The 26,622-nt window shown below is 41.6% G+C and overlaps 1 protein-coding gene across 1 annotated transcript in view; it reads right to left on the bottom strand.

Annotated features, from left to right (window-relative positions):
• The window catches only part of DCX (doublecortin), a 399,460-nt gene that overhangs the window by 18,658 nt on the left and 354,180 nt on the right, over positions 1 to 26,622 (bottom strand). The gene's annotated exons all lie outside the window — the stretch shown is intronic.

Raw genomic sequence — 26,622 nt, forward strand, 5'->3', positions numbered from 1 at the left:
CAGTGGTTTTCCAAAGGCACAGTGCTCACAAACTAACAACAGCTTGCTGGGTGCAGAGAGCAATATGTTACATTTGAAAAATGTTTATATTAATAACATCATTTCCCACCCAGGGTCTATTCAATCCCTGTTCCCCCAACCAAGATGATTGCAAGCCTTACACAAAGCAAGAGATGCTTAAAGATTATCCCCATTGTCTCAGCCTCCCAATCACCCAAAGGATGCCAAGAAAAGGGAGGGAGACTTGGAGCATGGCCAAGTTTGCTCCTATTAAGCCTCTTCCCACCCTGGGTCCTGACCTCATCAAATAGGCCACCATCCTTCTTCAGCCCACTCATCCTCACCCATTCATTCCACAATCATGTAATGACAAACAGAGCTACCACCAATTGAATGCTTACTCTGAACAGGCACTCTGCTAAGTACTTCCAAATCTGTCATCCCATTTACTCTCACAACAAATCCAAGAGGTCAATGTTATTGTCATCACTAGCTTATAGATGAGAAAACTGAGGTCCAGAGACAATAAGTAAATGAGTCAGGTGGAACGTGATGAAGTCACGTAAGTACAGATTGATGTGATCCTAACCTGTGCTTTTAGCCACTCAGTAATAAAAGCACTTACATGTGGTTCAGGCATTGGGGAGACAAAAATGAGTAAGACTTAGGCCACAGACTTCATGGAGCTCATAATCTGATGGATGAGATACACTGAAATAGAGCATTTCAATATTGTGTCAGGAGTGCTAGGAGTATTTGCAGGTGCCATAAGAGCTATTTAGTACCACATTCAAGTGACCCAGTCACTAGCTGGCATGTTAGTTCAATAAGCAGCCTGCATATTTCCCTGGTGGGTTTCTGAGGTGGCTCAGTGGTAAAGAATCTGCCTGCCAAGGCAGAAGGCGCAAGAGACGTGGGTTTGATCCCTGGGTCAGGAAGATCCCCTGTAGGAGGAAATGGCAACCCACTTGAGTATTCTTGCCTGGAAAATCCCATGGACAGAGGAGCCTGGCAAGCTACAGTCCATAGGGTCACAGAGTCAGATATGACTGAGAGAACACACACACATATTGCCCTGGTAGTAGAGACAATGATAGAGGCTACACACATGGCTTTGAACCCTTTTGCAGAGTCCCACTGACATCTTGGACCAACAAATTTGGAGCCCCTAACTTTGACACATTGTATGTCTCTGAATTATTTATGCCCTTGCTGCCTCTTGACCTTGAAGATCTCTGCCACACTCTGTATCTGGGGTTGCCCCTGACTGGCTTCATTTAGTTGTGGTCATGAGTGAGGGAAGCCTCTCCCTTGGGTACCCCTCCATTCATGGTCTCTATTTAGCACTGTGTTTCAAAACCTGTCTGTATTTTCATGCTGCTGCTGCTAAGTCACTTCAGTTGTGTCCGACTCTGTGCGACCCCATAGACGGCAGCCCACCAGGCTCCCCCGTCCCTGGGATTCTCCAGGCAAGAACACTGGAGTGAGTTGCCATTTCCTTCTCCAATGCGTGAAAGTAAAAAGTGAAAGTGAAGTCGCTCAGTCGTGTCAGACTCTTAGCGACCCCATGGACTGCAGCCTACCAAGCTTCTCCGTCTGTGGGATTTTCCAGGCAAGAGTACTGGAGTGGGGTGCCACTGCCTTCTCCGTGTATTTTCATGAGTACTCACCTATTCCTTCCCATTAAATCGCAGGTCCCCTGACGGTAAAGACCAAATTGAATCCCTCCCTTTGTATCTTCCCATGGTTCCTGGTAGAGCACTTAATCACATAGTAAGAATTTAGTCAAGGCTGTTTTTGCCTCAATTGAATGTACAGAAAATAAGGAGGCTTTGAAAGGGTACAGAAAGGCAGAAAAGTAGAAACAAGAAATCAATAGTGACAGACAATGCGACCTAGCATTCAAAGGTTTTGACAGGTAGCAGAAATACATAAATTTAGGAATAAGAAAGGAGCAATGACTGTGAATTAAGAAGTTATTCTTTGTATCACTATGCCAATTACTTTGAAGACAGATGAAATGAATCATTTTTAAAGGAAAACACAAATAAAGAAATTAGCAAAAAAGAAATGGAAAACCTCAACCAACTACTGGTCATAAAAAGAATTTAGTAAATACTTCAAACGGCAACCCTTCCCCCAAAGGTACCAGACCATTCATTTTGGAGGTACTTGTGAAAATCACTTCCCCAGAAGAAAAACCAAAAGCTCAAAAGCAGCCATTGTGGTGACGTGCCATGCTATCCTATTGTAGAACAACAAAGCCTTCATAGATTGCTCTGGGGGCTGCTGTTAAAATGATCCACCCTTCTCCAACTCCAAGCCTCTCTGCCCCCACCCAGGCTTTGGGAAGAGTCTTTGGATAACCTCTTCTCTGGGGAGCTTCTAAGAAAGGCAAAGCCCCTGTGCTTCTGACAAACTCACAATGGTGTGGCTGGCTTCAAACACGTTCATTTTGCAATCCAGCTGTTTAGCATCAGGTTTCCCATGTGATCCCACCCCACATTTTACTGGCTCCTGAATGTAGACAAATTCACACGGTGCATGTGGATACCCAGCTTTCCCAAATGCCTTGGATACTGAGACACAACAACCCTTCCCTGCTTTGTTACAGAGTTGGGAAAATAGAAAGCCCTCTATGTTAAATATGAGGAACCCAAAACATAGAATGTCAAAGTGGCTGAAGGATACCCAGATGGATCATAGCAGAGCTGAGACTAGCACTCAGGTATCCTGATTCAAATCAGGACAAAACAATTCAATTGCTTGAGAGGACATGCCCTCCTAAGCCCTGATTTCAAAGGTATACAGGCAGCAGGGCCACCTTTTGTCCTCATCAATGCCCAAGATACATTAGAATGTTTTAGTGGATTGAAGAAAGAAAACATCTTCATGGATCACATTTTTAATTTACGGATAAGAAAACTTCTTTTCACTACCATAACTGGTAACTGAGTATGCAGTAGAGAAGGACAGGAGGAGGAAAAGAACAAAGAAGAAGGAAAAAAAGGAGGGGAATGGAGTGTAAGAAATAATTTCCAAATGAAACTCACACTCATATCTGCTTTTTAAAATTTCATTCAGGGGCTTCCCTGGTGGCTCAGTGGTAAATTGCCTGAAATGCAAGGGACATGGGTTTGATCCCTGGTCTGGGAAGATCCCACATGCCTCAGAGCAACTAAACCCATGCACCACAATTACTAAGCCTGTGCTCTAGAGTCTGTGAGCTGCAACCACTGAAGTCTGCATGCTCTAGAGCCTGTGCTCTGCAACAACAGAAGCCATGGCAATGAGAAGCATGAGCACTGAAACTAGAGAGTAGTCCCTGCTCGCTGCAGCTAAAGAAAAGCCTGAGCAGCAGTGAAGACCCAGCATAGCCCCCCAAAAATAAATTTCTGTTTGGTTAACATAATACAAATACACTTTAGGTTACGTTGCAAATATCTAATTTTGCAAGCCAGTTTTTTTGTGATAAAATTTCTGTCGTGAAGGGGCAATGAAAGTGGTAAAAATAATAATTATTATGATACCACTTACAGCATCCTCAGAGATCAAGGGTCTTGCTGACATCAGCTTTTGTTTGAAACACACTTGGGTATTTAAGTCAGAGAAGGGAACACAAAAGCATGACACCTGTCCATGTAATTAATCAACTGCCAGCACAAAATCAATAAAATCAATCAACTCCTATTAACATTAAACCATTTATTCCCTGTTCTTCCTTTAAAAAAAAAACCCAGCATGAGTTGGGGGAAGGGAGGCTAGCTTGGTTGTGCATTAGCATGAACAATAGACTATATGGACCATCCAGTGGCTTCAATGTCAAAGTACAAATGGGGAAATGGAGACAACAGATCACTGTGTGCGGGCAGTTTGAGTCCATTAGCTACAAATGGCAATTTCACTCTGTGATTCGATATAAGCTTGATTAGATTTTCCATCCACATATTACAGATGCTGGCAATTATTATTAGTTCTCATACATGTCTGCTGCTGGTAGATTCTACATTTCACTATCTAACTGTTCAGAAAGAGATGTTATCTCAGGAATTAAGGTCTTGCTTGTCTATGAGACTCACTTTCAACATGCAAAATATTTTCATTGAAAGTTAAATTCCACTAATATTCATTCATAAAGTACTTACTGTGGCAAAGGGACTACGTGAGAGATACAGAAACGTATAATAAGAGGCCCCTGTGTTCCGAGTTGACAGCATAATACAGAAGTCAGAACTTCACAAATAATTGGACTACAAGGCAGACTGTTGTTAGCACTATTATAGAGGCACTCAGAGCAAGTGGAGTATGGGAGACAAAGAGAAGAATTCTAATCAGAACTGGGGAAGGCTGCCAGAGAAGACGACATGAAGTCTGACTCCTGAAGGATGGTTGGCATAGAGATTGATGAGAGAGGAATAAAAGGTATTCCAGATAACTGCAGAAATAAATGCAAGGAAGCAGGAACCTGCCTTTTTCTCTTTCCTTTCAGCCCTGGAAAAAGAACTGAATCTTGTCCTCTAGAGACACAGAGATTCTAACTCTCTACGGCACAATTGCCCAGACCCATCTGCCAGCCTTCTGCACAGACAAAACATCCAGTTGTTGACTGGTGGAATTCAGGGTGAAGAGACAGTGTCTATGGGGAGAGGAGTGGCCCCAGTGGTGAAGAACAGGGAACCTTGTGGCGAGGAAGTCAAACCACACTGATTTCCTGGTCTTGCCAACAGTGTGCCCTGCCCATAGAGTGGTTGGCAAGCTTTCCAAAATGAGTTAATGAAAGATTCAGTAAACATTACGGGTGAGGCTTTTTCTAAAAGTTACTGCTAACTCTCATTCTGGAACATTTCCTGCCTGCCTGCCTTGGATGGGCTCCAGTCACAGGCTGGCACAGGGTTGGCGTTGTGATCTAAGATGCTGTTCCTTATCTCTAGACTCCTATATTTAACTGCCTGCTTGATAGCGCCACTTGTTTATCTGAGAGGCATCTCAGATTTAATAAGCCCAAGATGGAACTCTCATTGCTCCCTCTCCAAACCCTACTTCCCTTTCCGCTTTCCTCATCTCATGCACTGGTACCACAATTCTCCTAGCTTCCCAAACCAGAAACCTGGGACTCACTTTTGACTAGAAGTCACATTTTACCTTGTCCATTGTCACTCTCCTAGTCCAAGATACAATGCAGTAGCCTTGTAACCAGCCTCTGTACATCCATTCTTGGCAGCACACCCCCACCACCCCATAGACATACACTCGCAACTCTTCTTACTGTGGGCAGAGTAATACTTTAAAAATTTAATACGGCATATCACTTTTCTGTGAAAAATCCTCCAAAGCCTGTCAACCAGAGGTAGAATAAAATTCACGTTGTATCTTGGCTCTGTATTATCCAGTCTCTTACATCACATGTGCTAACTAGCTCTGGTCACACTGGCCTTCTTTCTCCTTCTCAAACACATCAAGAACGTTCATTCTTCAGAGCCTCCCTCTTGGAGGTCCCTCTATGTAGAAAGTACTCGTCCCAGATAGTCACAGACCTAGCTGCCTCTTCACCAGCAAATCTACCCTGGTGACCCAGTGGTTAGAACTCAGAGCCTCCACTGCTGGAAGCCTGGGTTCTGTCTCTCATCAGGAAACTAAGTTCCCACAAGCTGAGGGGCCCAGCCAGAGCAAAACAAAAACAACAAAAATATATATGAAAAAATAAAGCACCATATACTGTATTTAAGCATGAGCAACCCTCAGTTTGGGGCTTCCCTGGTGGCTCAGAAGGTAAAGAATCTTCCTGCAATGCAGGAGACCCAGGTTTGATTCCTGGATTGGGAGACCCCCTGGAGAATGGAATGGCTACTCACTCCAGTATTCTTGCCTGGAGAATTCCACGGACAAAGGAGCCTAGCGGCTCCTCTGGGGAGTGACAGTCCATGGGGTCACAGAGTTGGACACAACTGAGCAACTAACACTTTCACTTTTCAGCCCACATGCCATCCTCGCTTAAATTTCAGATCTTTTATTTAACCCCCAAAATTAGTCACTATTTTAAATAATTAATATTGTTTAAATTTATCTACGTACATGTTTGCCAGTTTATTCGATCACCATTTCTTGTTAAGACTCAGGACTTTCTTCTGGGGTCATTTTAAAATTATGTACCTGTTTGACCTTCCTACTCTTATCTTCCATATCTCATTCTCACCATATTTTCCATCTTCTTAACTCTTGGGGCAACATTCTGGAAAACATCTCCAAATCTGAGGTTTGCTCTGTCTTCAGATATATTTAACTTGCTGTTTTAACCTACTCAAACAGCTTCACATTTCAACAACAATAATTTTGACTTTTAGAAATTCTATTTTATTTTTTTACCCAGATTTCCAGGTCATAGGTGAGTCCCTTTTTCTTATCCCATTTTGATTACATATTTTGTTTATCTAAATAATCTATATTAAGTTCCTTTAGGTCCTTACCTGATCATTCTAGTATCTTCTGTCCTAGAGAACCAAAATCTGTTGTTTCTGCTAACTCTCCCTCATGTTGATTTGTTTCCTTGTGTGTTTGATAGTTTTAAAATGTGGAGCTCCTACTTGACTAAGTTAAATCTTTGGGACCCCTGAGGGGTCTAGATTGGGGATGCTTTCCTCTGAAAAAGACAGCAATTTATTTCTGCTGGGTGCCAGAGGCACTAACAATGTGGGGGCTCTTTTTATTCACCTATGGTTTCCCTAGTGACATGAATAATATGAATTTGTTTCAGACCTGAGCCGGAGCAAGCAAGCTTTGGGCTGCAAATTCTCAAGTGCGTACTTCCAGTAGCACCAGGCACAGCAGCATTAAGAGTAGTGCTCTTGTTTATTTTGTTTCCTACATACAGTCATGACAGAGACAAACAGTTTATGTGTAGGTTTTGGGGATATTCCCTTTTAAGGGTCCTGGCTTAATGCAGAGATTGCAGCATCAGGTCCCTCACTTTTCAAGGACCTTGTGTCAACTGAAAAAAAAAAACAGTCCCTGCATAATATAAGAGTGTGAATCAAGTTTATTCAGTATCTTACTGAGGACTATAGCCCAGGAGACAGCCTCTCAAACAGCTCTGAGAAATTGTTTTAAATAGGTAAGGGAGGAGGTTAGCAGATAGGTGATTTCAGGGAAGGAGGTATGTGCAACTACGCACACATCTTGGTAGAAAGTTGCTGCTAGTCACAAGGAATAGATATCTTAGTTAATGGTTTTAGTGCTTTTCTAAAAAGAGAAAGATGCAAGAAACCAGGTTCATAAAAAGTTGCTCATGAAAATAATCTACCTGAAGGCTTGTTCTGCCAGTTTTCCTGGAGCACTGAATGCCTCATCTTGATCTGTCATGAACTCTGTTTAGGGTGGGTTGAAGGTCAGTGACTCAAGTGGCTAATGACTCCCCTTGTAGACCCAGATGATAAGTACATTCTTTAGTTTGCACCTGCATGTCCTGCATTTCTGATAATATCTAAAGCACTGGCTCCAATTATGGGGGTTTTGCCCTCAGGGAAGCTTAAACTTTTACATAGTGCCTGCTGTTCTAGTTTCAACATCTGGTGCCGCTTCCCTCTCCTGGCTTTTTTGGGGGTTTGTTTTCCCGAAAGCTTAGAAAAACATTTTTAAAAGTGTGTTGCAGGTTCCTCAAAACACTAAACATAGAATCACATACAACTGGGTTCCTGAAACCAATTTCAACTTCTGAGGGGGTGTGTGTGTGTATGTGTGCGTGTTGTTTCTCCATACCTCCAATAAGTAAAACCTGGATACCAGCATGGTGTCCTACAGTTCAACTCAATTATGACACTATCTGGAGATAGCATCAGATTCCATAGGTTAAGGGTTCAGTCTTACAAGACTGCCCCTAACCCTTCAGAGATAAGCCACAAGCCCAGGTTGTTTTTACCTATACTTCTGACCAACTGGCTATAGGTCAGGGGTTAAATTTCTTCCCATTGGAGTAAACAGAGCAGACTTGTTTGGGGTCTTCTAGTGCTGGGAAGCCAGCAGGAGGACACTTTGACCCCATCAATGTCTAGTCTCATTTCTTAATGACCACCTTGCTGGGATGAGTCCTGTTTCCTCTTTGTTTCACTCCTATGAATATTTACTTTATTCATCTCATTTCTCAATAACCATTTCAAAATTTCACCTTGTTGGGAAGAGTCCCCTCCGCCCCTCTCTAATTCCCTGTTAATTAACCTAATGATGGGTCTTTGTGGCTGCGTGGGCTTTTCTCTAGTTGGGGTGAGCAGGGGCTACTCTCTAGCTGCAGAGTGAAAGCTTCTCATTTAGGTGGTCTCTCTTGTTGCAGAGCACAGGCTGCAGGGCACGAGGGCTTCAGTAGGTGCAGCACATGGACTCAGGAGTTGTGCTCCTGGGCTCTAGAGCACAATAGTTGTGGCACATGAGCCCAGTTGCTCTGCAGTATATGGGATCTTCCCAGACCAGGGATCAAACCCATGTCTCCTGCATTGGCAGGTGGACTTTTTACCACTGAGCCACCGAGGAGCCCAAACCTAATGTTTTTATTAGCATCTCTAAGACCCTGAGGGGAAACTGAGGCAGAAAATTCCATAAGGCTTCCAGAACTGTTTTTGTAAGTTTTGCAACAGTAAGATTATAAGGGGTATCCATGTGAAAGAGCCCTGGATAATGGGCATAATCAGCTAATGGATATTCCAGTCATCACAAAGCCAGTCCTCCATGGCTTGCATACAAGCATCAGCTGCTTAATCTGGAGTACTCTACTTGACATTCACAGGGGGAGATGGACAGCCCTTCTTTTCAGGGTAAATGGACCTTACAGTGCACTTTACCCAGTCCACCAGACTGGCTGTTTCCTTGGGAAGAACCTGCTTTCTGTCTGAATCACATATAGACATTGGTGATTGTTTCATAGTGACCTGTAGGTCCTGTGTCAACGCAAGCATGCTCTTCCACCAAAACCAAAGACAAAGACACAGTTTCTAAATTAGTCACTCTCATAATCCATTTTGGTAACGGTTTCTCAGGAGACTGATGATACTGATTCACAAAATAAGACAACACCTTCACACTACACTTCCTAGTATCGGTAGTTTCTTGGTTTTTCCCTCTTTCCATGCTGACTACCTGTCTTGGTAACCAGAGGTCTTAGAAGGTACTTTCTTTTGTCCTTGCACAATTTTTAACCTTGGTGGTGGTGGTGGTGGTGGTGGTGCAGTTGCAGCTCTGAGTCACTGATATCTGCTTTTCGTCTAGCATCAAACTATTCTTGTTTACTTTTAGTTTATATACTATAGATCACAATAACAGGAGAGTGAATATTTTGCCTCTGTCTTACTAGTTTACATTTCCTTATGCATCCAGTGACTAAATTCCAAGAGTTGGATCCATCTCTAAATTCCATTGGTAACTTTTACCTTTAGGAAATGATTGCAGCATGGCGGCTGCTCTGTACTGTGGGTGACCAGATGACCTTTGATTCCACGTTGTTCTCCTATCCTTTTATCCTTTTTCTTTCCAAATCGCAAGTTTCTGTAAGCCAGGGCTCTTTTAGCAAATCCCACTTCACTGACACCAGTCATCAATCCCAAAGCGTGTGTGTGTGTGTGTGTGTGCACGCGCGCTGGCGCTTGGGGGCGGGGGTGGTGGTTTCCCACACTAACAAACAACTCTTGGACACCAGCTGGGTGTTCTACAATTCAGCTCAATTCTCACACTACCTACTACCCAGACATAGTAACAGATCCTACAGGTTAAGTGCTCAGTCCCACAAGTCTGCCCCCAACTCCTCCATTTCCTATGCCAATCACAAGTCCAGGTGGTCATGTTTGACTATAAATCAGAGGTTCCCAAGACCCCTTCCTTGTGTTTAATTTGCTAGAGTGGCTCACAGAGCTCAAGAAAATATTTACTTACTAGATCACCGGTTTATAATAAAAGAATATAACTCAGGAACAGCCAGATGGAAGAGATGCTTAGGGCAAGGTATGGGGAAAGGCCATGGGGTGTCCATGCTTTCTCTGAAGGTGTCAGTCTCCCTTGCTGTCCATGTGTTCACCAACCCAGAAGCTCTCCAAACCCTCTCTTTTGGGTTTTCATGGAGGCTTGATTACATAGGCATGATTAATTAAATCATTGGTAATCGGATATCCTTTCAATCCCCAGTCCCTCTCCCCTCCCAAGAGGTCTGGGTGTGGGACCAAAAATCCCAACCCCTTAATCACATGACTGATTCTCCTAGCAACCAGCCCCCATCCTCAGTTGCTTTCTAAAAGTCACCTCATTGACATAATAGAAACATCTTTATAGCTCTCATCATTTGGAAAATTCCAAGAATTTTTAGAGCTCCTTGACAAAAAAACAGGGACAAAAACCAAAGATTCATTTCTTATTATGAATCACAAAATGAATTATGAATCACAGTTCAGTTCAGTCACTCAGTTGTGTCTGACTCTGTGACCCCAGGGACTGCAGCACACCAGGCTTTCTTGTCCTTCACTATCTCCTGGAGTTGGCTCAAACTCATTTCCATTTCGTCCCCTGTCATCCCCTTTTCCTCCTGCCTTCAATCTTTCCCAGCATCAGGGTCTTTTCCTATGAATCGGCTCTGCACATCAGGTGGCCAAAGTATTGGAGCTTCAGCTCCAGCATCAATCTTTGCAATGAATATTCAGGATTTATTTACATTAGGATTGATTTCCATTAGGATTAATTGGTTTGATCTCCTTGCTGTCCAAGGGACTCTCAAGAGTCTCCTCCAACACCACAGTTCAAAAACATCAATTTTTCAGTGCTAAGCCTTCTTTATAGTCCAACTCTCACATCCATACATGACTACTGGAAAAACCATAGCTTTGACTATATGGACCTTTGTCAGCAAAGTGATGTCTCTGCTTTTTAATATGCTGTCTAGGTTTGCCATAGCTTTTCTTCCAAGGAGCAAGCGTCTTTTAATTTCATGGCTGTGGTCACCATCTGCAGGGAGTTTGGGGCCCAAGAAAATAAAGTTCTGTCATTGTTTCCATTGTTTCCCTGTCTATTTGCCATGAAGTGATGGGACCAAATGCCATGATCTTAGTTTTTTGAATGTTGAGTTTTAAGCCAGCTTTTTCATTCTCCTCTTTCACCTTCATCAAGAAGCACTTTGCTTTCTGCCACAAGGATGGTTTCATCTGCATATCTGAGATTATTGACATTTCTCCTGGAAATCTTGATTCTAGCTTGTGCTTCATCCAGCCTGGCATTTCGCATGATGTACTCTGCATATAAGTTAAATAAGCAGGGTGACAATATACAGCCTTGACGTACTCCTTTCCCAATTTGGAACGGCTCCATTGTTCCATATCCAGTTCTAACTGTTGCTTCTTGATCTGCATATAGATTTCTCAGGAGGCAGGTGAGGTGGTCTGGTATTCCCATCTTTTGAAGAATTTTCCATAGTTTGTTGTGATCCACACAGTCAAAGGCTTTGGCATAGTCAATAAAGCAGAAATAGATGTTTTTCTGGAATTCTCTTGCCTTTTCTATGATCCAACAGATGTTGGCAATTTGATCTCTGGTTCCTCTGCATTTTCTAAATCCAGCTTGAACATCTGGAAGTTCATGGTTTACATATTGCTGAAGCCTGGTTTGAAGAATTTTGAGCATTACTTTACTAGCATGTGAGATGAGTGCAATTGTGCGGCAGTTTGAGCATTCTTTGACATTGCCTTGCTTTGGGATTGGAATGAAAACTGACCTTTTCTAGTCCTGCAGCCACTGCTGAGTTTTCCAAGTTTGCTGGCATATTGAGTGCAGGACTTTAACAGCATCATCTTTTAGGATTTGCAATAGCTCAGGTGGAATTCCATCACTTCCACTAGCTTTCTTTGTTCATAGTGATGCTTCCTAAGGCCCACTTGACTTTGCACTCCAGGATGTCTGGCTCTAGGTGAGTGATCACACCATCATGGTTATCTGGGTCATTAAGATCTTTTCTGTACAATTCTTCTGTGTATTATTGCCACTTCTTCTTAGTATCTTCTGCTTTTGTTAGATCCATACCGTTTCTGTCCTTTATTGTGCCCATTTTTGCATGAAATGTTCCCTTGGTATCTCTAATTTTCTTGAAGAGATCTCTAGTCTTTCCCATTCTATTGTTTTCCTCTATTTCTTTGCATTGATCACTTAGGAAGTCTTTCTTATTTCTTTTTGCTATTCTTTGGAACTCTGCCCTCAGATAGGTATAGCTCTCCTTTTTGCCTTTGCCTTTAGCTTCTCTCCTTTTCTCAGATATTTGTAAGGCCTCCTCAGACAACCATTTTACCTTTTTGCATTTTTTTCTTGGGGATGGTCTTGACTGCCTCCTGTACAATGTTACAAACCTTCACACATTGTTCTTCAGGCACGCTGTCTATCAGATCTAATCCCTTGAATCTATTTGTCACTTTCACTGTATAATCATAATGGATTTGATTTAGGTCATACCTGAATGGTCTAGTGGTTTTCCCTACTTTCTTCAATTTAAGTCTGAATTTTGCATTAAGGAGTTCATGATCTGAGGCACAGTCAGCTCCAGCTGCTGGTCTTGTTTTTGTTGACTGTATAGAGCTTCTCCATCTTTGACTGAAAATAATATAATCAATCTGATTTTGGTATTGACCATCGAGTGATGTGCATGTGTAGAGTCATCTCTTGGAAAAGGGTGTTTGTATGATCAAGTGCGCCCTCTTGGCAAAACTCTGTTAGCCTTTGCCCTATTTCATTTTGACTCCAAGGCCAAACGTGCCTGTTACTCCAGGTATCTCTTGACTTCCTACTTTTGCTTTCCAATCCCCTATGATGAAAAGGGCACCTTTCTTTGTGTTAGTTCTAGAAAGTCTTGTAGATCATCATAGACCCATTCAACTTCAGCTTCTTCAGCATTAGTGGTTGGGGCATAGACTTCGATTACTGTGATATTGGAAACAAACAGAGTCATCCTATCTAGGTTTTTGAGATTGCACCGAAGTACTGCATTTCAGACTCTTTTGTTGACTGTGAGGGCTACTCCAGTTCTTCTACGAGATTCTTGCCCACAGTAGTAGATATAATGGTCATCTGAATTAAATCCGCCCATTCTAGTCCATTTTAGTTCATTGATTCCTAAAATGTCAATGTTCACCATAAGGCCCAGCAATTCTACTTTTAGGTATATATACTAAAAAAATGAAAGTAGTAACTCAGATAGAAACTTGTATGTAATGTCCATTATTGCTATTCACAATTTCCAAAAGGTAGAAACAAGTATCCAACAGATGAATGTATAAACAAAATGTGGCATATACATACAATAGAGTCGTACTGTATTGATGTATTTGTACAATTCAGCCACAAAAAATGCAGTTTTGATGCATGTAGATTGGACTTTGAAAACATTATGCTAAATGAAATAAACTAGATGCAAAAGGACAAATATTATATTTAATTCTACTTAGGTGATGTATCTAGAAAAGACAACATCATTGAGACACAAAATAGATTGGAGGTTACTACAGGCTAGGAGAAAGGGGATTGGGGAGTTATTGCTTAAAGGTAACAGAGTTTCTATCTGGGTGATGAAAAAAATTCTTGAACTAGATAGTAGTGATGATTGAACAACACTGTGAATATAACTAATGCCACTAAACTGTACATATGAAGTGGTTACATGATAAATTTTTATAATATACATTTTACCAGAATTAAAAACATTAATCATATAGTATACAAAACCTATTGAATTTACTTTGAATGATGAGTTGTATATTATGTAGATTATATATCAATAAAGCTGCCAAAAAAGAGAGAAATATAAAGAAAAATTTTTCCATAATTTATTCAGGATTTAGTTGCAGCAGGAAGATTTTTGGAATACTTAGTCTGCCATATTGCAGAAGCAGAAGTCAAATTTCACCTATTCAATTGTGAAGTCTTCCTTATCTACCAGTCTAAGAGACCCACCACCAGCAGCATCACAGTGTAAGATCCAAGTGAGTAGAGCCTCATCTGTCTTGTTCACTGTTGTATTTCCACTAAGTTTAAAATGTCAAATATTTTAAAAAATATTATTGTAATATCTTGTAATAACAAGAGTAGGAAGAGTCTAAGAACCATGATAATTAAAACTTAGTGTCATAATTAAGGATATTAGAGTATAATAAGGTGATTCTAGACTACTAATGACCATTAGCACCACTTATTAGAGAAAATCATAAGAAATAAAAGATTGACTTGTTTACTAAATTCTAGATCTATTTGTGTTCTAATTATATGCATTAAGAAACACAATGTCAATGCCCTCTCCAACTAAAGACCATTTCTTTAAGCACCTTAGTTACCCTATGGGTTTTACCTTTTCTCTCCCTTTCAACCATCAAAACATGCATTTCTTTTTTGTTTTTCAAGAAGTTTTATTCATGTAATTTTTTTAATTTTTAAAAAAATTATTAAAGTATAGTTGATTTACAATGTTGTGTTAGTTTCAGCTGGATAGCAAAGTGAGTCAGTTATACATATACATGTATCCACTCTTTTTTTTTTTTAGATTCTTCTCCCATATAAGTCATTACAGAGTATTGAGGCGAGTTCCCTGAAAGATACTTGAAAAGTTCTTAAAGGCACTGACCATGATTTGCCTTGTGGTACCTTAGGGCTTCCTTGGTGGCTCAGTGGTAAAGAATCCACCTGCCAATGCAGGAGACATAGGAGGCTCGAGTTCGATCCCTGGATTAGGAAGCTCCCTTGGAGGAGGGCATGGCAACCCACTGCAGTATTCTTGCCTGGGATATCCCATGGGCAGAGGAGCCTCGTGGGCTACAGTCCATGGGGTCGCAAAGAGTGGGACATGACTGAGCAAAGCACGGCACACCTTAGGAAACAGTGTGGACTGGCTGATTGTGCAGGGAGGGATTGATAGTCTCTTCCCACTATCTTGCGCCACCCTCTGGGAATTCTCTGCAAGCTAGTTTAACTACTATGGCAAATCATATTAAGGCTGACTCCCTCTTATCCTCCAGCACCAGATCTGACTGGATCTCTCTTCTTTTCCTGGTGAAGAGTGACTAGTCCTTAGAAGCTCTTCTCACAGGTGTCTAGGAAGTAAAGTACCATGTGAAACTCCAGGAATAGATCACACTTCCGTCAGCTGACTCCTTCCACTGGTCTTGGACTCAAAGTCAATGGTGACTTTTCATCCCACTTCATTCTAGAATTTCCCCCTGGAAAACCCAGTTAGACTGAAATCTAGGCAGCTAGATCTCAGCTGGGCTATTGGCACTCAAGGTTATTCTTTTCAACTTTCAAAATAATTTTTGAGTGGTGAGAGATCATAATGACCCCATATATCTTTTGGTTGTATTGCATTTGTTAAGTGATATCACCTCCATTACTTCATTTGGTTCATCAGCCTCATGTTTTATTAATGAAGCATGAAAGCCCATCAGGATTAAGCAACTTGTACAAGATCACATTGCTAGTGAGTTACAGAGCTGATACTAGAACTCCAGATTGCTTTTATTCTGCTACACTGGGTATCTAAGCTAGATGGCAAAGGTACTCATTTCCTACATGGGGAGAGGGAGGTAAGGAAATACAGTAGGGGATCCTGGATAGTATGAAAAAGACATGTGACCTGGGAAGGAGAGCCATAGAAGACGACATGGGAAGGAATAAGACTTTATCCTCTGTTTTACCAGGCGCTAGTGTGATTTAATAACCTGAGAAAGGCTGTGCCAGATCCCCTGGAAGCCTGGCAACCCCTCAGTGCTAAAGGGTGTTTTTCCCTTAGCTTTTCTTTGCCATTTTCCGAGAGTCTCTCTGTCAGCTCCCGCTTGGGGCCTCACAGGGATGAGAACAGCTGCAGAGGCTCTGGAGTTGGGCTTCTGAGTCCAAGCCCAAGACCGACACCTGCCCCTCCACAGGGCCCTGGGGACAAGTTGGCTCCGAGAAACAGGGACGAGACAGAACTCCATTCATCAGAGGGAACTGGGATGGAAAAACCCTGCCTGATCCCTTGGCACCACTAAGCTCTAAGGTTGGCCCTGAGCCCCACACAGCACCAGATTCTGTTCAGTAGGGTCAATTAAGAGAAGCAAGTGTACTTATAGGGCCCACTGCAATTATCAATTGCATGTTAACAGTTATCTGGTGTCTACTGGGTACAAAGTAGAGTGGGAATATGGCTTTGGAATTAAATAGAGGAAGGAAGGGGTTGGGTTTTTTTTTAATTTATTTATTTTTTATTGAAGGGTAATTGTTTTACAGAATTTTGCTGTTTTTTGTCAAACTGCAACATGAATCAGCCATAGCTATACATATATCTCCTCCCTTTTGAACCTCCCTCCCATCTCCCTTCCCATCCCACCCCTCTAAGTTGATCCAGAGTCCCTGTTTGAGTTTCCTGAGCCATACATAATCTCCACCTTGGTTCTAAGGTTAAAGCTTAGACTTAACTTGAAATCTTCAATAAGTTGTTATCTCTCTGGGCCTCAGTTTCTTCTCCTATAAGGTGAGGATGCTGTTCTAGAGCCATTTGTGGTCTATGTTTCTTTTCTGTTACAAGCCTTTTTGAGAATTTGATGAAAACTATGAATTTTCCTCCCAGAAAAATGCATGTGTGTACAGAAATAGCTAATTTTGCACATAATGTAGGGAGTTTAAGGATTTCCCTGTGGCCAATCTATAGACCTTAAGTTTAGAACCTCTGGACTAGTTGATTTCTGAGGTATCTTCTAGCTCTGACAGTCTACAAAACATTCCAGGTTGGACACGGTTAATAAGCAGAGACATCAGGGCCAGAATGCTGGCAGCTGTCATGGAATCCCAGAGGCTTAACTGTACCCCCCTTCCCAGGCTTCCTGAGACTCCAGTCCAAGGGAAGCAAAAGGATATAAGCTCATTCTCTGCAAACTTAGTCCAAGGGAAGCAAAGGGGTGCAAGCTGATTTACAGCAAACCATAGTCTGGAGTAAGCATCAGACAGTTGCCTCCCAGGATGCTGGAATTTAGCAAGGATACAAACTTTGTGGGAGAGTGTAGGCACGAGAGTTGTGGCCTCTAAATGTTCCTCTGCAGTTGGTTGTGGATAAGACAAAGAGAATGCATGGTGCAATTGGTAGGGAACAGATAGCTTGATTATTGATGCTCAGAGGTGGTGACTTAGGAGCTAACTCTCCACATGGCTGCACAGAATACTAACAACCAGAAACCTATTGTATTTTTTCTATAATGTTCCATCCTTTATAAGTATATATTTTACTACAATAAAAACTCAGGGGAGAAGTAAATAAAGAGATTTGGTGGGTATATCAGTCAGGATATTAGTAAAAGCAAGCAAACAAACTCATGACATACTCTGAGTAGAGTAGAGTTTAATAAAGGCAACGAATTACAAAAGTATGGGCAGGGTATAAAGAAACCATAGGACATGCTGAAGTATCTCAGGACTAGTAACAATGGGATCCATTACCACCCTTAGAGCTGAAAGATAGAGGAGAGGTAATAGATACCAGAACCCAGGAGAGAACATGACAGTTATATAAAGAGAGCTTCCTGATAGGAGCTGTGACCTTCAATGAAGTGATGGCCAGCACCCTTGCTGGCAGGGTATCAGGGAATAAACTTCACTGCTCTCCTCCTTGCCAATGTTTCCCATTGACCAAACACAACTGGAATTTTGGAGACAAGGGAGCCTGTTGATACGGGGCAGCCTCCAAGGGCACAGAGCCTGGTGGAATAGGGTAGAAAGTGAGAGTAGATCTGGAGAGGAAGGCCTAGAGAGTAGGTCTGCTGCTGCAGGTAAGAGAAAAGAACTATTATTATAGCCTTGACTATGACATCTCTCCGGTGGGCACTGTGACACTTGGGGAAGGATAACTGAAGACGTGTGAACTATAATTAAGCGATAATACTAATATCATTTTGCATTTGTAAAAGCTCTTCCATGTTTCATGCTGCGTTCCATCCCATTGTCTCTTTGGAACCATATAGTTACCATGTAGGCAAACGGGTAGTTCTATTTTACATGTGAGGAAACTGACGTTCAGCCAAGGTAAGGTGATTTGTAAGATCAGATATCTATAAAGAGGGAAAGAGACTAGAACCTAGGTTTGGAGTCCCGGTCCAAGGCCATTTCCACTATACCCTGTCCACAAAACTGTTCTGACAGGCCTTCAGAGGACTCTTACTTCTGACAGACATGAAAATCCACCACATGAGCAAAAATGAGGAAAAAGAGTGCATAGACTTCTTCCTTACACTTAAAAAAAAAAAAAAAAAGGTGGTAAGAAAAGAGGCTGAGTTGGAAGACAGAGAAGCAGGTACAATATTCTTTGCAAGTATTTCCCAGAACAAAGGTTCTTAGACCTAGTTCTTACCAAATGACCCCAGTCAAAGTTCTCTAGCCTCTCTCCTTTATTCCTAGCCTCTGGGTGTTCCACCTCATCAGTTATATACTTCCACTGTAAATGATATGGTTGAATGAAAGTAAAAAGAAATGGAAATGAAGAAATTAAGTTCAAGGTAAAATGAATAGAGGAACTTAACATGTTTTTTAGAACTCATTTGCAAAATATATTTTCACATTTGTCCCAATTTGCATGTAAACCAGGAATGAAAGCCATGAGGAAATCTACCCTTCAGTTTGCAATTAAGTAGGATTTCAAGAAAATTCTGAGGGCTCAATATTCTTAGGAACTGCAATAGTGCCTAATGGAAGAGATGAGCCTGGCACTGGATGTGAAAGAACATCTGTTGGGATTAACTTCCCAACATATCCTTATACCTGCTACCTTAGATTTCCTGCTCTGAAGATAATTTAGAAGTCTGTGGACCCTAGAAGGCTTCAGACCAAAAAGCTTTCACAATCCATGGCTTCGAGAGCAGTGGTTCTCAACCAAGGGCCATTTTATCTCCTCCTAACTCCCCAAGGAACATTGGACATTATCTGGAGACATTTTTGGTTGTGACAGGTTGGATGGATGCTACTGACATCTAGTGGGTAGAGGTCAGAGATGCTGCTAAATATCGTACAATGCACAGAACAACGCCACACAACAGAAGAACTATCCCTGCACCAAACATGTCAATAGTACCAGGGTTGAGAAACCATACTCTAGAACATTTCTTGACAGTCAAGGAAGCACCTTTGCTGTGACCACCACACTGTCCACTCCCCACCTGTAAAGATGGCCTCCTTACTCCCACCTATGGATCTCAGGCTGGCCACTCCCTAAAATCAGTTCAATTTTAGCAGGCTTCTGGGTGAAAGCCGAATTTATCTCATTTTCTAGAGTGGTATTGTTGTTGTTACCATTGTTCATTGCTGTTTAGAGTTTTTGACACTTGGCCTTGCTTTAACCCCAGTAGAAGCTTATTTCCTAGTTCCTAACTGTTTTTTTGGTTAATGACTCACAGCCTGCCTAGACCTCTGGTTTTTGCAAAGTTCTTGGCTCTTCTAGTCCTGGCATCCTTCACAGGCTCTGAGGTCCAGCTTCATCCATGGTTCCAGTACAACACTGCCTTTACTCATTCCATTCTGGGACACCAAATAGGGTTTGGACTGGTAATTACACTAGACCTGCTGCCTCTTGAATCTGTGTGAGAAAGTTGCCAACTCCAGGAAGGAAAAGACTCAATGAAATATCAGCAAGAGGTCCTCTTGCCATAACTGTCAAAGGAAGCTCTAAGAGAAAGAGAAGATGTACTCTGGGACAATATATTTCAGAAGACTTCTGTGTCAGCTGGCTTAAGCAGAGACAGAAAGATGTCCTACCCAATGTTGTTTGAAATGTATTTAAGTGTGCACTTCATATTTGAAGGAAAAAAAGCTGAGGATAAATTGATACCCTACAGTTGCTATAATGTCTGATTTGACAATTTCTTAAATGTCATGCTCATAGGACTAGAAAGGAGTATAAAGAAGGACTTTGAAACAATATAAAAAGTATGAGGATTATAACCATGAAGACAATAGCACTATTTGCTGTTTTCCTAACAAACCTCCATTCCTGAATTTTGAGACTTGGGGTGATATTGCACCAAGGGATTGACTTCTAGTTCTGGTTCAGTCACACGTTGCAATGTGATCATGAGCAAGTCACTTAAATACTTTATACCACAGATTCCTCATCTGAAAAATGAAACTAATACTACTTTGACTGCTTCATAGTGGGTGTTTTTCAAATTCAGAACAAAAAGAGAAAGTGTGTAAGAAAATGCCTTGAAAAGCACTAATGCTATATGAATGCAAATTATTATAATTATTTTGCAAAAGCTGTGTGACCTAAGGGGAAATAAGGTGGGGCCAAGAAAAGTTGGCAAATTTTAACACAACATGGTAAATCAACTGTCGTTTAATAAAAAGAAAGTTTAAAAAAAGAAAAGCTGGTAAAGTAAATTAGGTTTTGGCAAAGAAAGAAACAAAAAACAGAGACAGACAGACAAAAAGAGACACCCTACACGAACTATCTTCACCCTATTTCATAGCACTCAAGAACTAGAAGGAAAATCCACTGTCTTTCTCTGCCCTTATAGAGCACTTTACTTTCACATTCTGTGCATAGTAGTACCTACCTTCTTTCATAAAATCTCTGCAATAAAGGACTCCCCAAAATTATTTGGCAATACATTCCAGAATCAACCCTTCCGTCAAAAAATTGTTCTTTGTTCTGACTGTGTTTACTTCCTGAATAGCACTCACTGAGTGCTTGTGAGAAGGCAGCCACCATGGTAACTGTCAGGGATACAGAAAGCAACAGACACAGCTCCCATCCTCAAGGAGCTGCTAGTCTGGTAGACATTTTTGGGTTGAGTCCCTTCTGTCACAATTTAGTTCTCTTCTTGCATCTGACCTACATTTAATGGCCTGAAAAATTGACTTTTGGACCTTGTTTATACAAGTATCTAAACTGCTTAGCCATTCCAAGTTTTGACTCATACCAATTGCTTTTTGAGTCTGTTAAGATTGCGAATTTAAACAATTAAATTAGTTTCCCTTAAGAATGGGGGACATCATCCAAGTCAAATGTACTGGCAAGGAACGCCAACTGGTTGCTGGGAAAGGATCAGTTGCCTGCAAATTTCTGATAAGCTAAATCATGCTAGAGTGTTCATAGCTTAATAGTGCATCCCGCCCAGCCTCGGAGGTAATGCCTAGAGAGGACCATAACTGAACCCTAAGGAATAAAGCTCTAATAGTAGACAATTCATACTCCTTAAAATCTGCTGAAAGATATTTGAGGGCTTTTGATGGTCCCTTGAAACACTCTCTTCATTTAAACCATCTTTAAAGTTGTTTCCACCTTCTTCTTGCCATTCACCTTCCCATTACACAAATCGCCATTTTTTAATGAGCCAAATTGGTTCAAACTCAGCCAAAAGTCAAATGCATAAAGAAGTAAGGCTTATACCCATGCTAAATGAGTGCTTCTATGACAACCCTCAAGGAAGCCAGGAGACAAAATGCTTCTCTCAAGATACCCAGGAGGAACAGCCGGTGAAAGTCCTGTATTCTCCCCCTCCTCACAAAAAGGCTTTTCTTTTCCCTTCTTCAAATCCATTCCACCTCCCACACAGAGAGGCAGGACTAGTGGCAAGTTTAAGCAGGAATGCAAATTGAGGGATGTGTACAGGAAGACAGAAATAGACTGTATAAAATGGCAGCCCGTGTGATCGCCTGGAAGGAGCTCAACTCAAACCTTTCCACTGAGAGCAAAGCAGCTCCTGTTTACATTTGTCCCTTGCATGAGCTGCTGGGATCAGGAATCAGGCTTTCAATGGTTTATAGCAACAGGGCACAGCCCCTTAGAGGGCTGAAGGCCCACTTCTCACTGTACCTCTGACCAAATAAATGGTAAGATTCACACTGACAGGGACAAGAACCTGAGCTAGGCTGAACCTGCATGATAAGATTTCCCAGTCCAAATAAAAATCAGACTTGCTGCAGCTTCTGCAAAGCAACCACAGTGCTGGGTGGGGAGACAAGCTGCAGTCTCAGCAATGTCATTTTCTTTGTGTGTACACAGATCAAGGGTCATTTAACTAATCCATAGTTGGAACAGAGAGTTTAGATGAATTTCATTTTCCGGTCATTGAAGGTTAGCCTTTTTAAAAATTCACTTATATTTTGGTTCCAATTTTGTTCAAGAAAAGCCTTCTTAAAAAAAAAAAAAAAAGCCTGAACACCAGATTTTGGCTATTTGCCACTCTCTTATTAAGGTGGTGGTTTAGTCGCTAAGTCGTATCCGACTCTTGCAATGCCATGGACCAGGCTCCCACTAGGCTCCTCTGTCCATGAGATTCTCCAGGCAAGAATACTGGAGTGGGTTGCCATTTCCTTCTCCATGGGGTCTTTCTGACCCAGGAATCGCACCCAGGTTTCTTGCATTGCAGACAGATTCTTTACCAACTGAGCTATGAGGGAAGACTTATTAAGGTAGAAGATTTTACAAAATTACTGCAACATCTTTAAGATCATTTCTTTGTCTCCTCTCAGTGTCTAGCACAGGACTGGACACATGGTAGGTTCAGAAAAAATCTGTTGCTTTTAGTATTCTAATGAATCATCATTTTACTGTACTTTTTGTATGTATCTACATAGCTGATATTCTCTTTTTCACATATATACAGCTGAAGTGTATCTATTATTAACCTAATATCTGCAATTTCTTGAAACCATTTTGTTTATTTTCTCTGTCACTAACAGTCACTGACCTAGGTCCTCATCTGGAACTCAAGGGCAGATGTGCATTTTTCTGGTCATTTTTGTGCTGAGGTTACACTTTAGCCATCCAAATTCAGCTCAGAGGAGACAAACTAGAGCAAGAGGAGAATATGGAGCCAAGAGAAGGGGAAGGGAAGAGAGACAGGAAGAGCCATCTGAAATGCTTGCTGGGCCAAGGTTCAGAGAAAACTGCCTCCCTAGACTTGGCTGTCTTTCTAGGCCAGGCCTCTGTCAATAACACATTTATTGGCCATCCTGACTTCAGCCTCTGATTTGCCCAATTCAAATAGACATTTTCCAAGAAACAGCTCTCCTAGTCATGGCCCCTGACCATTACAAACAATGCTGTTGAAAGGTCCGAGTGAAAAGGGCCATTTTCTCCAAATGAGTCACCACCACCTGGAAAGTTCTTGGAAAATGGAAGAGGCGCCAGAAGACTAAAGACGAGAAAATGTTGTCCTACTTTTTGAAAAGGGCAAGAAGTATATCTCAGAAAATACAAACCAATAATTAACTTGATGTTGGTACCCAGGAAAAAATACCTTAAAAGGGTTATTAGAATATTGTTTGTGAATACTCTAGAGAAATTATGATAGTAGACACAAACAAGGGTTGACACAAGCTATGCCCAGTTTACTTTTCTTTTGATAAAGTAGACATCTTAGGGTGTGGATGCAAAAATACATTTAAAAACATACTTGAGTACTGACTATGCCCTGGGCCAGGGTTGGCAAAACATTGCCTCCTGAGCTTATGGCTCATGCCTCGCAACACTCTTGTACGGAGTTCCTACCCAACCTCACAGTCTTCCTCAGTAGATAGTCACCACAGTCCACCTGCTGACCCGGGCTCCTCTGTCCATGGGATATTCCCGGCAAGAATACTCTAAGTAGATTGCTATTTCCTCCTCCAGGGAATCTTCCCCACCCAGGGATCGAACCCACATCTCCTGTGTCTCTTGCATTGCAGGCAGATTCTTTAGTGCTGAGCCACCTGGGAAGCCCCAACACCTCACAGAGGAGGTAGCAATTGAAATGGGTCTCAGTAGGTGAATAGGAATTCTCCAGGTAAGGGAGGAGAAATGCCACAAAAATAAAATGTGAGTCTGCAGTTTTTGAAGTTAGGTCTTGGTTATGTATTTGTTGGTAAATTGAAGAACTGGGGGTTGAATATCAGTACAAGTTATAGTCTTATTTCAAGGGCCTTGCCAAAAGAGATTGATGTTGGATGACAGAATCAAGATTTAGAAAAAAGTTTAAAGGCAGGACTGATGGGCCAAAACAAAGGATTTCTAACACTCCTTTGAGTTCTAGGAGAGAGTATATTTAAGACATTCAATAAAATTCCACGTTTAAATCTCCACATTCAACAGTATAAGATGAAACAAAATGGATATTAACAGTGGCCCTAGGATTTTAGTTGATCTTAAGTACATCATGAGAAACGCTGGACTGGAAGAAGCACAAGCTGGAATCAAGATTGCCAGGGGAAATATCAATAACCTCAGATATGCAGATGACACCACCCTTATGGCAGAAAATGAAGAGGAACTAAAAAGCCTCTTGATGAAAGTGAAAGAGGAGAGTGAAAAAGTTGGCTTAAAGCTCAACATTCAGAAAACAAAGATCATGGCATGTGGTCCCATCACTTCATGGGAAATAGATGGGGAAACAGTGGAAACAGTGTCAGGCTTTATTTTTTGGGGGCTCCAAAATCACTGCAGATGGTGATTGCAGCCATGAAATTAAAAGACGCTTACTCCTTGGAAGGAAAGTTATGACCAACCTGGATAGCATCTTCAAAAGCAGAGATATTACTTTGCCAACAAAGGTCCATCTAGTCAAGGCTATGGTTTTTCCAGTGGTCATGTATGGATGTGAGAGTTGGACTGTGAAGAAAACTGAGTGCTGAAGAATTGATGCTGAAGAAATGATAATGGACTAACATATTATGTGTGTTTTTTTTAGACAATAAAAAGCAATGAGTTTCTTGCTTGGGAGATGTTCAAAGTTTAAAAGATAACTTACAATAAGACGAGGTTTTATTTTGCATGGTAAATGAAACTGGGTGATGAGTAAAGTCTTTGACCCGAAAAAGTTTCATGCTTCTAAGAGGGGAAATTGTCAGTATCTTTAAAATAGCTAGACTTCAAACTCTTGCTTTCATTTCTACACCTTTTGAAGTTTGGTTTTGTTAATTTCAGCTAAGCTCTTAAACTGTTATTATAAACCCAATCTTCAGATCCATTGGGAACTATCTCCTTATAAAATGTGAAACATAAACCAATCCCAAATACCCAGCTAAGGAAATAAACAAGTTATTTTCCATCAAAGGTTCATTTGTAGCTTCTTGTTTCCTCTATAACTGATTTCAAATCATTTGTACCTTTCATTTACAGCAAAATTTACAGCTACAATACACAATGCTAATCCAGGGTTTACCCTTATCATAGCTGACTTGTTTTTGTCCCTCAATGAATGATGGCAAACATAAGCATGAAAATGAAATTAGTGATAACCAAGCCAACTGCTTTATCTATGTCTTGAGTTTAAGGGATTAGCAATGGTCTCCCTGGAAATCTCTGGGTTTTATGAAAAAGAGGTATTCCAGTTAGTAACAACCATGGAGCTGCTGTGGTAAAAACATTCATGATTTCAGCTTGCTCTTCATTTCTGTATCAGGATCCTGGGTCATATGGGAAAGGCTAGGGATTCAGGTAGAATCCTCTTTTTTCTGTCAATGGGACAGAAACATAAGAAAGGCCTTGCAAGAATTCACAGTAATAGATAAGAGGTCAAGAAAAGGATTGTGGGAAAAGAGCAGGGTTTGAAGAGATAAAATGGAGTGGTTGAGAAGAGGTGGAGAAAGCATCACTATCTTATAAGAATTCTCTAGAATCAAAGTTTGAGTCAAAGTTTGTTCAAAATGCCATCTTTGTTCCATTTCCAGCATCTGCATTACCTTTCTCCTTCTATGTCAATTCTCTTTGAGAGACACTGAGTGATATTTTGGCAGACTTTAGGAGCAATTATGATACAAGAAATGTACTGGTATGTCCTTGTTTCAATTTTAATATAAATATAGTTCCCTGGGGTATTCAGTCCCTACCTCCACTGGCAATCTCAGCTATATAACTTGAAGGCACAATTTTACCCTTAGGCCCCAAGGAGCAAGATAGGCTTGTGCCTGCTAATGAGCATTTGTTGTGGAGAAGACAGTGGTGTTGAGATCACAGGAAAATAGAAAACTATCAAAGGTAGGCTTCATTCTCGATCACTCACAACCTTCCTAGATGAAAGCACTATTGACGAGTTAGGGGATGACTGTGGCAAGTGCGTGCGTGCTTAGTCACATCAGTCGTGTCCGATTCTCTGAGACCCCGTGGACCACGGCCTGCCAGGCTCCTCTGTCCATGGGATTCTCCAGGCAAGAATACTGGGGTGGGTTGCCATTTCCTTCTCCAGTGATAAAGTATGAAGTGAGTGAAGTGAAGTTGCTCAGTCGTGTCCAACTCTTTGCAACCCATGGACTGTAGCCTACTAGGCTCCTCCATCCACGGGATTTTCCAGGCAAGAGTACTGGAGTGGGTTGCCATTTCCTTCTCCAGACTGTGGCAAGGGACAGCCTTATACAAAGGCAGACTCACAGGGTGAGATGTCTCCCTGGGATGAGAGTAGAGAGATGGTAAGATGCCGTACCTTTGAAAAATGCCTCTTCCCACGTGTGTGTGCATGCTTAGTCCCTCAGTCATGTCTGACTTTTTGCGACCCCATGGATTGCAGCCCACAGGCTCCTTTGTCCATGGGATTTCCCAGGCAAGAATACTGGACTGGGTAGCTATTTCCTTCTCCGGGGGGGTCTTCCTGACTCAGGGATCAAACCTGGGTCTCCCACATTGCAGGAGGATTCTTT

This window comes from Bubalus kerabau, chromosome X (genome assembly GCF_029407905.1).
Source record: "Bubalus kerabau isolate K-KA32 ecotype Philippines breed swamp buffalo chromosome X, PCC_UOA_SB_1v2, whole genome shotgun sequence".
NCBI classification, from domain to species: Eukaryota; Metazoa; Chordata; class Mammalia; order Artiodactyla; family Bovidae; genus Bubalus; species Bubalus kerabau.